The sequence below is a fragment of the Somniosus microcephalus genome, chromosome 4 (genome assembly GCF_052327205.1).
Source record: "Somniosus microcephalus isolate GS21.2 chromosome 4, FLI_Smic_1.0, whole genome shotgun sequence".
In the NCBI taxonomy this organism is placed as follows: domain Eukaryota; kingdom Metazoa; phylum Chordata; class Chondrichthyes; order Squaliformes; family Somniosidae; genus Somniosus; species Somniosus microcephalus.
The window spans coordinates 37,077,854-37,090,883 of record NC_140990.1 but is presented as its reverse complement, the minus strand read 5'-3'; the positions used below and the strand labels follow the sequence as shown (position 1 = coordinate 37,090,883).

The window sequence follows — 13,030 nt, the reverse complement described above, 5'->3', positions numbered from 1 at the left end:
AAAAACAAACACAACAGTCTCGGCCTTTATAAAAAACAAACACAACAGTCTGGGCCTTTATAAAAAACAAACACAACAGTCTCGGCCTTCATAAAAAACAAATACAACAGTCTCGCCCTTTTTAAAAAACAAACACAACAGTCTCGGCCTTCATAAAAAACAAACACAACAGTCTCGGCCTTCATAAAAAACAAACACAACAGTCTGGGTCTTTATAAAAAACAAACACAACAGTCTCGGCCTTCATAAAAAACAAACACAACAGTCTGGGCCTTTATAAAAAACAAACACAACAGTCTCGGCCTTCATAAAAAACAAACACAACAGTCTGGGCCTTTATAAAAAACAAACACAACAGTCTGGGCCTTCATAAAAAACAAACACAACAGTCTGGGCCTTTATAAAAAACAAACACAACAGTCTCGGCGTTCATAAAAAACAAACACAACAGTCTGGGCCTTCATAAAAAACAAACACAACAGTCTGGGCCTTTATAAAAAACAAACAGAACAGTCTGGGCCTTCATAAAAAACAAACACAACAGTCTGGGCCTTCATAAAAAACAAACATAACAGTCTGGGCCTTTATAAAAAACAGACACAACAATCTGGGCCTTTATAAAAAACAAACACAACAGTCTGGGCCTTCATAAAAAACAAACACAACAGTCTGGGCCTTTATAAAAACAAACACAACAGTCTGGGCCTTTAAAAAACCAAACACAACAGTCTGGGCCTTCATAAAAAACAAACACAACAGTCTGGGCCTTCATAAAAAACAAACACAACAGTCTGGGCCTTTATAAAAAACAAACACAACAGTCTGGGCCTTCATAAAAAACAAACACAACAGTCTGGGCCTTCATATAAAACAAACACAACAGTCTGGGCCTTTATAAAAAACAAACACAACAGTCTGGGCCTTTATAAAAAACAAACACAACAGTCTGGGCCTTTATAAAAAGCAAACACAACAGTCTGGGCCTTTATAAAAAACAAACACAACAGTCTCGGCCTTTATAAAAAACAAACACAACAGTCTGGGCCTTTATAAAAAACAAACACAACAGTCTGGGCCTTTATAAAAAACAAACACAACAGTCTCGGCCTTTATGAGAAACAAACACAACAGTCTGGGCCTTTATAAACAACAAACACAACAGTCTCGGCCTTTATAAGAAACAAACACAACAGTCTGGGCCTTCATAAAAAACAAACACAACAGTCTGGGCCTTTATAAAAAACAAACACAACAGTCTCGGCCTTTATAAGAAACAAGCACAACAGTCTGGGCCTTTATAAAAAACAAACACAACAGTCTGGGCCTTCATAAAAAACAAACACAACAGTCTGGGCCTTCATAAAAAACAAACACAACAGTCTGGGCCTTCATAAAAAACAAACACAACAGTCTGGGCCTTCATAAAAACCAAACACAACAGTCTGGGCCTTTATAAAAAAAAAACACAACAGTCTGGGCCTTCATAAAAAACAAACACAACAGTCTGGGCCTTTATAAAAAACAAACACAACAGTCTGGGCCTGTATAAAAAACAAACACAACAGTCTGGGCCTTCATAAAAAACAAACACAACAGTCTGGGCCTTCATAAAAAACAAACACAACAGTCTGGGCCTTTATAAAAAACAAACACAACAGTCTGGGCCTTCATAAAAAACAAACACAACAGTCTGGGCCTTTGTAAAAAACAAACACAACAGTCTGGGCCTTCATAAAAAACAAACACAACAGTCTGGGCCTTCATAGAAAGCAAACACAACAGTCTGGGCCTTTACAAAAAACAAACACAACAGTCTGGGCCTTCATAAAAAACAAACACAACAGTCTGGGCCTTCATAAAAAACAAACACAACAGTCTGGGCCTTCATAAAAAACAAACACAACAGTCTGGGCCTTCATAAAAAACAAACACAACAGTCTGGGCCTTCATAAAAAACAAACACAACAGTCTGGGCCTTCATAAAAAACAAACACAACAGTCTGGGCCTTTATAAAAAACAAACACAACAGTCTGGGCCTTCATAAAAAACAAACACAACAGTCTGGGCCTTTATAAAAAACAAACACAACAGTCTGGGCCTTTATAAAAAACAAACACAACAGTCTGGGCCTTCATAAAAAACAAACACAACAGTCTGGGCCTTCATAGAAAGCAAACACAACAGTCTGGGCCTTTATAAAAAACAAACACAACAGTCTGGGCCTTTATAAAAAACAAACACAACAGTCTGGGTCTTTATAAAAAACAAACACAACAGCCTGGGCCTTCATAAAAAACAAACACAACAGTCTGGGCCTTCATAAAAAACAAACACAACAGTCTGGGCCTTTGAAAAAAAACAGACACAACAGTCTGGGCCTTTATAAAAAACATACACAACAGTCTGGGCCTTCATAAAAAACAAACGCAACAGTCTGGGCATTCATAAAAAACAAACACAACAGTCTGGGCCTTTATAAAAAACAAACACAACAGTCTGGGCCTTTATAAAAAACAAACACAACAGTCTGGGCCTTCATAGAAAACAAACACAACAGTCTGGGCCTTTATAAAAAACAAACACAACAGTCTGGGCCTTCATAAAAAACAAACACAACAGTCTGGGCCTTTATAAAAAACAAACACAACAGTCTGGGCCTTCATAAAAAACAAACACAACAGTCTGGGCCTTTATAAAAAACAAAGACAACAGTCTGGGCCTTCATAAAAAACAAACACAACAGTCTGGGCCTTTATAAAAAAACAAACACAACAGTCTGGGCCTTTATAAAAAACAAACACAACAGTCTGGGCCTTTATAAAAAACAAACACAACAGTCTCGGCCTTCATAAAAAACAAACACAACAGTCTGGGCCTTTATAAAAAAACAAACACAACAGTCTCGGCCTTCATAAAAAACAAACACAACAGTCTCGGCCTTTATAAAAAACAAACACAACAGTCTGGGCCTTTATAAAAAACAAACACAACAGTCTCGGCCTTCATAAAAAACAAATACAACAGTCTCGCCCTTTTTAAAAAACAAACACAACAGTCTCGGCCTTCATAAAAAACAAACACAACAGTCTCGGCCTTCATAAAAAACAAACACAACAGTCTGGGCCTTTATAAAAAACAAACACAACAGTCTCGGCCTTCATAAAAAACAAACACAACAGTCTGGGCCTTTATAAAAAACAAACACAACAGTCTCGGCCTTCATAAAAAACAAACACAACAGTCTGGGCCTTTATAAAAAACAAACACAACAGTCTGGGCCTTCATAAAAAACAAACACAACAGTCTGGGCCTTTATAAAAAACAAACACAACAGTCTCGGCGTTCATAAAAAACAAACACAACAGTCTGGGCCTTCATAAAAAACAAACACAACAGTCTGGGCCTTTATAAAAAACAAACAGAACAGTCTGGGCCTTCATAAAAAACAAACACAACAGTCTGGGCCTTCATAAAAAACAAACATAACAGTCTGGGCCTTTATAAAAAACAGACACAACAATCTGGGCCTTTATAAAAAACAAACACAACAGTCTGGGCCTTCATAAAAAACAAACACAACAGTCTGGGCCTTTATAAAAACAAACACAACAGTCTGGGCCTTTAAAAAACCAAACACAACAGTCTGGGCCTTCATAAAAAACAAACACAACAGTCTGGGCCTTCATAAAAAACAAACACAACAGTCTGGGCCTTTATAAAAAACAAACACAACAGTCTGGGCCTTCATAAAAAACAAACACAACAGTCTGGGCCTTCATATAAAACAAACACAACAGTCTGGGCCTTTATAAAAAACAAACACAACAGTCTGGGCCTTTATAAAAAACAAACACAACAGTCTGGGCCTTTATAAAAAGCAAACACAACAGTCTGGGCCTTTATAAAAAACAAACACAACAGTCTCGGCCTTTATAAAAAACAAACACAACAGTCTGGGCCTTTATAAAAAACAAACACAACAGTCTGGGCCTTTATAAAAAACAAACACAACAGTCTCGGCCTTTATGAGAAACAAACACAACAGTCTGGGCCTTTATAAACAACAAACACAACAGTCTCGGCCTTTATAAGAAACAAACACAACAGTCTGGGCCTTCATAAAAAACAAACACAACAGTCTGGGCCTTTATAAAAAACAAACACAACAGTCTCGGCCTTTATAAGAAACAAGCACAACAGTCTGGGCCTTTATAAAAAACAAACACAACAGTCTGGGCCTTCATAAAAAACAAACACAACAGTCTGGGCCTTCATAAAAAACAAACACAACAGTCTGGGCCTTCATAAAAAACAAACACAACAGTCTGGGCCTTCATAAAAACCAAACACAACAGTCTGGGCCTTTATAAAAAACAAACACAACAGTCTGGGCCTTCATAAAAAACAAACACAACAGTCTGGGCCTTTATAAAAAACAAACACAACAGTCTGGGCCTGTATAAAAAACAAACACAACAGTCTGGGCCTTCATAAAAAACAAACACAACAGTCTGGGCCTTCATAAAAAACAAACACAACAGTCTGGGCCTTTATAAAAAACAAACACAACAGTCTGGGCCTTCCTAAAAAACAAACACAACAGTCTGGGCCTTTGTAAAAAACAAACACAACAGTCTGGGCCTTCATAAAAAACAAACACAACAGTCTGGGCCTTCATAGAAAGCAAACACAACAGTCTGGGCCTTTACAAAAAACAAACACAACAGTCTGGGCCTTCATAAAAAACAAACACAACAGTCTGGGCCTTCATAAAAAACAAACACAACAGTCTGGGCCTTCATAAAAAACAAACACAACAGTCTGGGCCTTTATAAAAAACAAACACAACAGTCTGGGCCTTCATAAAAAACAAACACAACAGTCTGGGCCTTCATAAAAAACAAACACAACAGTCTGGGCCTTCATAAAAAACAAACACAACAGTCTGGGCCTTTATAAAAAACAAACACAACAGTCTGGGCCTTCATAAAAAACAAACACAACAGTCTGGGCCTTTATAAAAAACAAACACAACAGTCTGGGCCTTTATAAAAAACAAACACAACAGTCTGGGCCTTCATAAAAAACAAACACAACAGTCTGGGCCTTCATAGAAAGCAAACACAACAGTCTGGGCCTTTATAAAAAACAAACACAACAGTCTGGGCCTTTATAAAAAACAAACACAACAGTCTGGGTCTTTATAAAAAACAAACACAACAGCCTGGGCCTTCATAAAAAACAAACACAACAGTCTGGGCCTTCATAAAAAACAAACACAACAGTCTGGGCCTTTGTAAAAAAACAGACACAACAGTCTGGGCCTTTATAAAAAACATACACAACAGTCTGGGCCTTCATAAAAAACAAACGCAACAGTCTGGGCATTCATAAAAAACAAACACAACAGTCTGGGCCTTTATAAAAAACAAACACAACAGTCTGGGCCTTTATAAAAAACAAACACAACAGTCTGGGCCTTCATAAAAAACAAACACAACAATCTGGGCCTTTATAAAAAACAAACACAACAGTCTGGGCCTTCATATAAAACAAACACAACAGTCTGGGCCTTCATAAAAAAGAAACACAACAATCTGGGCCTTCATAATAAACAAACACAACAGTCTGGGCCTTCATAAAAAACAAACACAACAGTCTGGGCCTTCATAAAAAACAAACACAACAGTCTCGGCCTTTATGAAAAACAAACACAACAGTCTCGGCCTTCATAAAAAACAAACACAACAGTCTGGGACTTTATGAAAAACAAACACAACAGTCTCGGCCTTTATGAAAAACAAACACAACAGTCTGGGCCTTCATAAAAAACAAACATAACAGTCTGGGCCTTTATAAAAAACAGACACAACAATCTGGGCCTTTATAAAAAACAAACACAACAGTCTGGGCCTTCATAAAAAACAAACACAACAGTCTGGGCCTTTATAAAAACAAACACAACAGTCTGGGCCTTTAAAAAACCAAACACAACAGTCTGGGCCTTCATAAAAAACAAACACAACAGTCTGGGCCTTCATAAAAAACAAACACAACAGTCTGGGCCTTCATAAAATACAAACACAACAGTCTGGGCCTTTATAAAAAACAAACACAACAGTCTGGGCCTTCATAAAAAACAAACACAACAGTCTGGGCCTTTGTAAAAAACAAACACAACAGTCTGGGCCTTCATAAAAAACAAACACAACAGTCTGGGCCTTCATAGAAAGCAAACACAACAGTCTGGGCCTTTACAAAAAACAAACACAACAGTCTGGGCCTTCATAAAAAACAAACACAACAGTCTGGGCCTTCATAAAAAACAAACACAACAGTCTGGGCCTTCATAAAAAACAAACACAACAGTCTGGGCCTTTATAAAAAACAAACACAACAGTCTGGGCCTTCATAAAAAACAAACACAACAGTCTGGGCCTTCATAAAAAACAAACACAACAGTCTGGGCCTTCATAAAAAACAAACACAACAGTCTGGGCCTTTATAAAAAACAAACACAACAGTCTGGGCCTTCATAAAAAACAAACACAACAGTCTGGGCCTTTATAAAAAACAAACACAACAGTCTGGGCCTTTATAAAAAACAAACACAACAGTCTGGGCCTTCATAAAAAACAAACACAACAGTCTGGGCCTTCATAGAAAGCAAACACAACAGTCTGGGCCTTTATAAAAAACAAACACAACAGTCTGGGCCTTTATAAAAAACAAACACAACAGTCTGGGTCTTTATAAAAAACAAACACAACAGCCTGGGCCTTCATAAAAAACAAACACAACAGTCTGGGCCTTCATAAAAAACAAACACAACAGTCTGGGCCTTTGTAAAAAAACAGACACAACAGTCTGGGCCTTTATAAAAAACATACACAACAGTCTGGGCCTTCATAAAAAACAAACGCAACAGTCTGGGCATTCATAAAAAACAAACACAACAGTCTGGGCCTTTATAAAAAACAAACACAACAGTCTGGGCCTTTATAAAAAACAAACACAACAGTCTGGGCCTTCATAAAAAACAAACACAACAATCTGGGCCTTTATAAAAAACAAACACAACAGTCTGGGCCTTCATATAAAACAAACACAACAGTCTGGGCCTTCATAAAAAAGAAACACAACAATCTGGGCCTTCATAATAAACAAACACAACAGTCTGGGCCTTCATAAAAAACAAACACAACAGTCTGGGCCTTCATAAAAAACAAACACAACAGTCTCGGCCTTTATGAAAAACAAACACAACAGTCTCGGCCTTCATAAAAAACAAACACAACAGTCTGGGACTTTATGAAAAACAAACACAACAGTCTCGGCCTTTATGAAAAACAAACACAACAGTCTGGGCCTTCATAAAAAACAAACATAACAGTCTGGGCCTTTATAAAAAACAGACACAACAATCTGGGCCTTTATAAAAAACAAACACAACAGTCTGGGCCTTCATAAAAAACAAACACAACAGTCTGGGCCTTTATAAAAACAAACACAACAGTCTGGGCCTTTAAAAAACCAAACACAACAGTCTGGGCCTTCATAAAAAACAAACACAACAGTCTGGGCCTTCATAAAAAACAAACACAACAGTCTGGGCCTTTATAAAAAACAAACACAACAGTCTGGGCCTTCATAAAAAACAAACACAACAGTCTGGGCCTTCATATAAAACAAACACAACAGTCTGGGCCTTTATAAAAAACAAACACAACAGTCTGGGCCTTTATAAAAAACAAACACAACAGTCTGGGCCTTTATAAAAAGCAAACACAACAGTCTGGGCCTTTATAAAAAACAAACACAACAGTCTCGGCCTTTATAAAAAACAAACACAACAGTCTGGGCCTTTATAAAAAACAAACACAACAGTCTGGGCCTTTATAAAAAACAAACACAACAGTCTCGGCCTTTATGAGAAACAAACACAACAGTCTGGGCCTTTATAAACAACAAACACAACAGTCTCGGCCTTTATAAGAAACAAACACAACAGTCTGGGCCTTCATAAAAAACAAACACAACAGTCTGGGCCTTCATAAAAAACAAACACAACAGTCTGGGCCTTTATAAAAACAAACACAACAGTCTGGGCCTTTAAAAAACCAAACACAACAGTCTGGGCCTTCATAAAAAACAAACACAACAGTCTGGGCCTTCATAAAAAACAAACACAACAGTCTGGGCCTTTATAAAAAACAAACACAACAGTCTGGGCCTTCATAAAAAACAAACACAACAGTCTGGGCCTTCATATAAAACAAACACAACAGTCTGGGCCTTTATAAAAAACAAACACAACAGTCTGGGCCTTTATAAAAAACAAACACAACAGTCTGGGCCTTTATAAAAAGCAAACACAACAGTCTGGGCCTTTATAAAAAACAAACACAACAGTCTCGGCCTTTATAAAAAACAAACACAACAGTCTGGGCCTTTATAAAAAACAAACACAACAGTCTGGGCCTTTATAAAAAACAAACACAACAGTCTCGGCCTTTATGAGAAACAAACACAACAGTCTGGGCCTTTATAAACAACAAACACAACAGTCTCGGCCTTTATAAGAAACAAACACAACAGTCTGGGCCTTCATAAAAAACAAACACAACAGTCTGGGCCTTTATAAAAAACAAACACAACAGTCTCGGCCTTTATAAGAAACAAGCACAACAGTCTGGGCCTTTATAAAAAACAAACACAACAGTCTGGGCCTTCATAAAAAACAAACACAACAGTCTGGGCCTTCATAAAAAACAAACACAACAGTCTGGGCCTTCATAAAAAACAAACACAACAGTCTGGGCCTTCATAAAAACCAAACACAACAGTCTGGGCCTTTATAAAAAACAAACACAACAGTCTGGGCCTTCATAAAAAACAAACACAACAGTCTGGGCCTTTATAAAAAACAAACACAACAGTCTGGGCCTGTATAAAAAACAAACACAACAGTCTGGGCCTTCATAAAAAACAAACACAACAGTCTGGGCCTTCATAAAAAACAAACACAACAGTCTGGGCCTTTATAAAAAACAAACACAACAGTCTGGGCCTTCATAAAAAACAAACACAACAGTCTGGGCCTTTATAAAAAACAAACACAACAGTCTGGGCCTTTATAAAAAACAAACACAACAGTCTGGGTCTTTATAAAAAACAAACACAACAGCCTGGGCCTTCATAAAAAACAAACACAACAGTCTGGGCCTTCATAAAAAACAAACACAACAGTCTGGGCCTTTGTAAAAAAACAGACACAACAGTCTGGGCCTTTATAAAAAACATACACAACAGTCTGGGCCTTCATAAAAAACAAACGCAACAGTCTGGGCATTCATAAAAAACAAACACAACAGTCTGGGCCTTTATAAAAAACAAACACAACAGTCTGGGCCTTTATAAAAAACAAACACAACAGTCTGGGCCTTCATAAAAAACAAACACAACAATCTGGGCCTTTATAAAAAACAAACACAACAGTCTGGGCCTTCATATAAAACAAACACAACAGTCTGGGCCTTCATAAAAAAGAAACACAACAATCTGGGCCTTCATAATAAACAAACACAACAGTCTGGGCCTTCATAAAAAACAAACACAACAGTCTGGGCCTTCATAAAAAACAAACACAACAGTCTCGGCCTTTATGAAAAACAAACACAACAGTCTCGGCCTTCATAAAAAACAAACACAACAGTCTGGGACTTTATGAAAAACAAACACAACAGTCTCGGCCTTTATGAAAAACAAACACAACAGTCTGGGCCTTCATAATAAACAAACACAACAGTCTGGGCCTTCATATATCAAAAAACACAAGAGGCTCGGCCTTCATATATAAAAAAACCTTCTCGGCCTCATATATAAAAAAAACATTTGGCCACACCTTCCACTGTTTCCCTTGCGAGGGTGATCCGCCTCGCTTCCGCGAGTGGCCCCTACCCTCCCTGCAGCTCCTCCTCAATGGGACCCCAGTGGCTGCAGCAAGGCTGGGGGAAGGCTGCTGAGGGTCAGATGGTGAGACGGCAGATGCCCTTGGGGGACGGCCTGGACCAGCTCTGGGCCTGGAGGGCCCAGCTGCTGACTGATCCAACTCTGCTTGGGCGGCAGCAGTCTGTCCTATGGGTGGTGGCAGCTGCAGTGGAGGAGTGACAGTGTTGGCTGCAGGAATGCTGCCAACCTGACAGAGCACGGGCACTCCCTGGTCGGCTGATACACTGGCACTCGCACGGGCCAGCACTGCAGCATGCGCAGCAATCTGCTGAAGCACAGACTGCTGGGCTGCTGCAGCGCGGCGAGGGCCCCGTCGATGCCTGGCTGATCCAGCGAGGGTGGCAGCAGTTAGTGCCCGTGTGGCCCTGGTCTGTGTCTGCATCACATCAGCCAGAGAATGCACGGCACGACTGAGCACTTGGCTGGAAGCCACCTGTGATGCAGCGAGGTCCTGCTAACTCCTAGCCTGTGCTGCCGCAAAGTGCTGCAGACTCCTGGCCTGTGCTGCCCCGAATTCCTGAGCACTCCTTGCCAGTGACTCTATGGAGTCAGGCATCCTTGCCACTGCAGCGATGAGCTCAGTGTGCCTGCGCTCAGCCTGGGCACCCATTTCAGCAAGGAGCCGCACCTCCTCTGTGCTCACCGTAGCAGGACTCGAGGCCAGACTCTCCCTCCGGGGAGAAGGCTGCCAAGCTTCCCCACCCCTCCCGCATTGCTGCAGCCTGCTGGGCCCTGGAGCTTCACTCTCCTCGGACCCTTCCCCCCTGCTCCCCTCCAGGGAAGACGTGTCCCCATCATAGCCATGGGCTGCCTCAGCTGAGGGTGTCACTGATGGGCCGGCTTCCTCTTCCTCCTCCTCAATTTCAGAATCAGACACAGTGCCAGCTTGAGGGCCCACCTCCTCACCTGGCGATTCAGCATCTGAAAGCAGGGAGGCACAAGAGTTGCTTTAGAGTGAGGACAGGGCGGCAGCGAGGGAGGTATGAGTGCTGCAATGCACTGCATTGGTTCAATAGTGGCAAAGGATGCTGGTGTGAGGCACAACTGGAAAGAGAGAGGTCAAAAAGGTGATGACCTTACCATTGTTTCCCAGAACAGGGTCGGCATCTCCACTGGCGATGGGGCCAATCAGCCAGCCTGCCATAATGCGCTCCACACGCTGCTCCAGGTCGCAGAGCTGTTTGAGGTCAGCACGGCCTCCCCTGGTCCATCGCTGCTGCCTGCGGTTGTGGGCCAGCTTGCCCTGCAAGAGAAAGGACGGCCTCTAAGTACAGTTTCAAGCCCTGATCTTGCCTGCACTGCCTCCCATGGTGGAATAGCCCTGACAGTGTCAAGCCCTGATCTTGCCTGCACTGCATCCATGGTGGAATAGCCATGACAGTGTCAAGCCCTGATCTTGCCTGCACTGCCTCCCATGATGGAATAGCCCTGACAGTGTCAAGCCCTCATCTTGCCTGCACTGCCTCCCATGGTGGAATAGCCCTGACTGTGTCAAGCCCTGATCTTGCCTGCACTTCCTCCCATAGTGGAATAGCCCTGACATTGTGTAAAGTGCTGAATGTGCAAATGATTTTCATGACAGTCCCATAGCTGCTGGATGAGGGCTGGGCATTGGGGCTTTCAGGTCCCTTTGGCCATAAAGTGAGGTGCACATGCAGGGATGAGGAGGATACTGGAAAGGGTACTCACCCTGACAACCCAAGCGAGGTCGTTGAATTTTTTTCTGCATTGCACAGGAGTCCTGCCAGCCATGCTGTTGGAGGTCACCCTGTTTGCCACCTCCCTCCAGGCTTTCCTTTACTCGCCTGCGCTCCACTGCGCCAACCAGTACCTTCAGGGCACCCTCGCTGAAGCACTGCGCTTGCTCCCTAGCCTTCTCCATAGTCGTGGGCGTTGAGCTGTTGAAGCAGCTATGTTCAGCCTTAATTCAGGGCTGCAGTGTGCAGGGCGTGGCAGCCAAACAAATCCACCCTCCCCCTTTAAGAGCTGACCGGCGCCAGCGTGTCTGCCTTCAATCAGCAACTCGCCGCACCTGCACTGCGCCCACCCTCGGTGGTAGCGCCCCGGCTCACCGGCTTAGCGCTTTATGATAGTCGTGCATCACCTGCTTTAGCGCAGCAGCAACCTCTTAGGGCGATGCAACTGAATATCGGCGAAGGTGGCGCTAAGTTGCGCCGGGCGCTAAATTTAGCGAACGCCCAGCTGTAGTGCCCCAAACATAGCTATACTGAATTTCTAGGCCCAAATGTCTGTTGTATAATTGTACCAGCAGTTAACAGGCTCCTGTGAACTCCTCCGTCTGCTATTTCAATGCAGACTTTAACCAACCTATTTTCAAAGGGTCTATTTAAAATGGGTTAACAGCTGCCTTAAAATGGTAGACTCAGGACTGTCAAACAAACTCGTTAAATCTACATAGAATAATTACCACAGTCATTTTTAGACTGGAAACTTAAACCTGCCATTCCACTTTGTCAGGAACAGATCGCAGTTTGACACCAATCTCTGATTTGACAGCACGTTTCCAGCATTCACCGTTGTTCTTCCCGACTCTAAACACAATTGTAAAGGAGCCTTCTGCTCCATGTCTAGGAGCTCTGAACCATGGTGAATCTCCTCTGCACCCTCTCCAATGCAATCACATCCTTCCTATAGTGTGGCGACCAGAACTGCACACAGTATTCCAGCTGTGGCCTAAGTAGCGTTGTGTACAGCTCCATCATAACCTCCCTGCTCTTATATTCTATGCCTCAGCTAACGAAGGCAAGTATCCCATATGCCTTCTTAACCACCTTATCTATCTGTCCTGCTGCCTTCAGGGATCTATGTACATGCACACCAAGGTCCCTCTGATCCTCTGTCCTTCCTAGGGTCCTACCATTCATTGTGTATTCCCTTGCCTTGTTAGTCCTCCCAAAATGCATCACCTCATACTTTTCAGGGTTAAATTCCATTTGCCACTGTTCTGCCCATCTGACCAATGTGTTTATATCGTCCTGTAGCCTGAGGCTTCCCTCC

General features: G+C 41.9%; 1 pseudogene; it reads left to right on the top strand.

Annotated features, from left to right (window-relative positions):
* LOC147118637 (uncharacterized) overlaps positions 1 to 13,030 on the top strand; it is a 138,822-nt pseudogene that overhangs the window by 18,077 nt on the left and 107,715 nt on the right.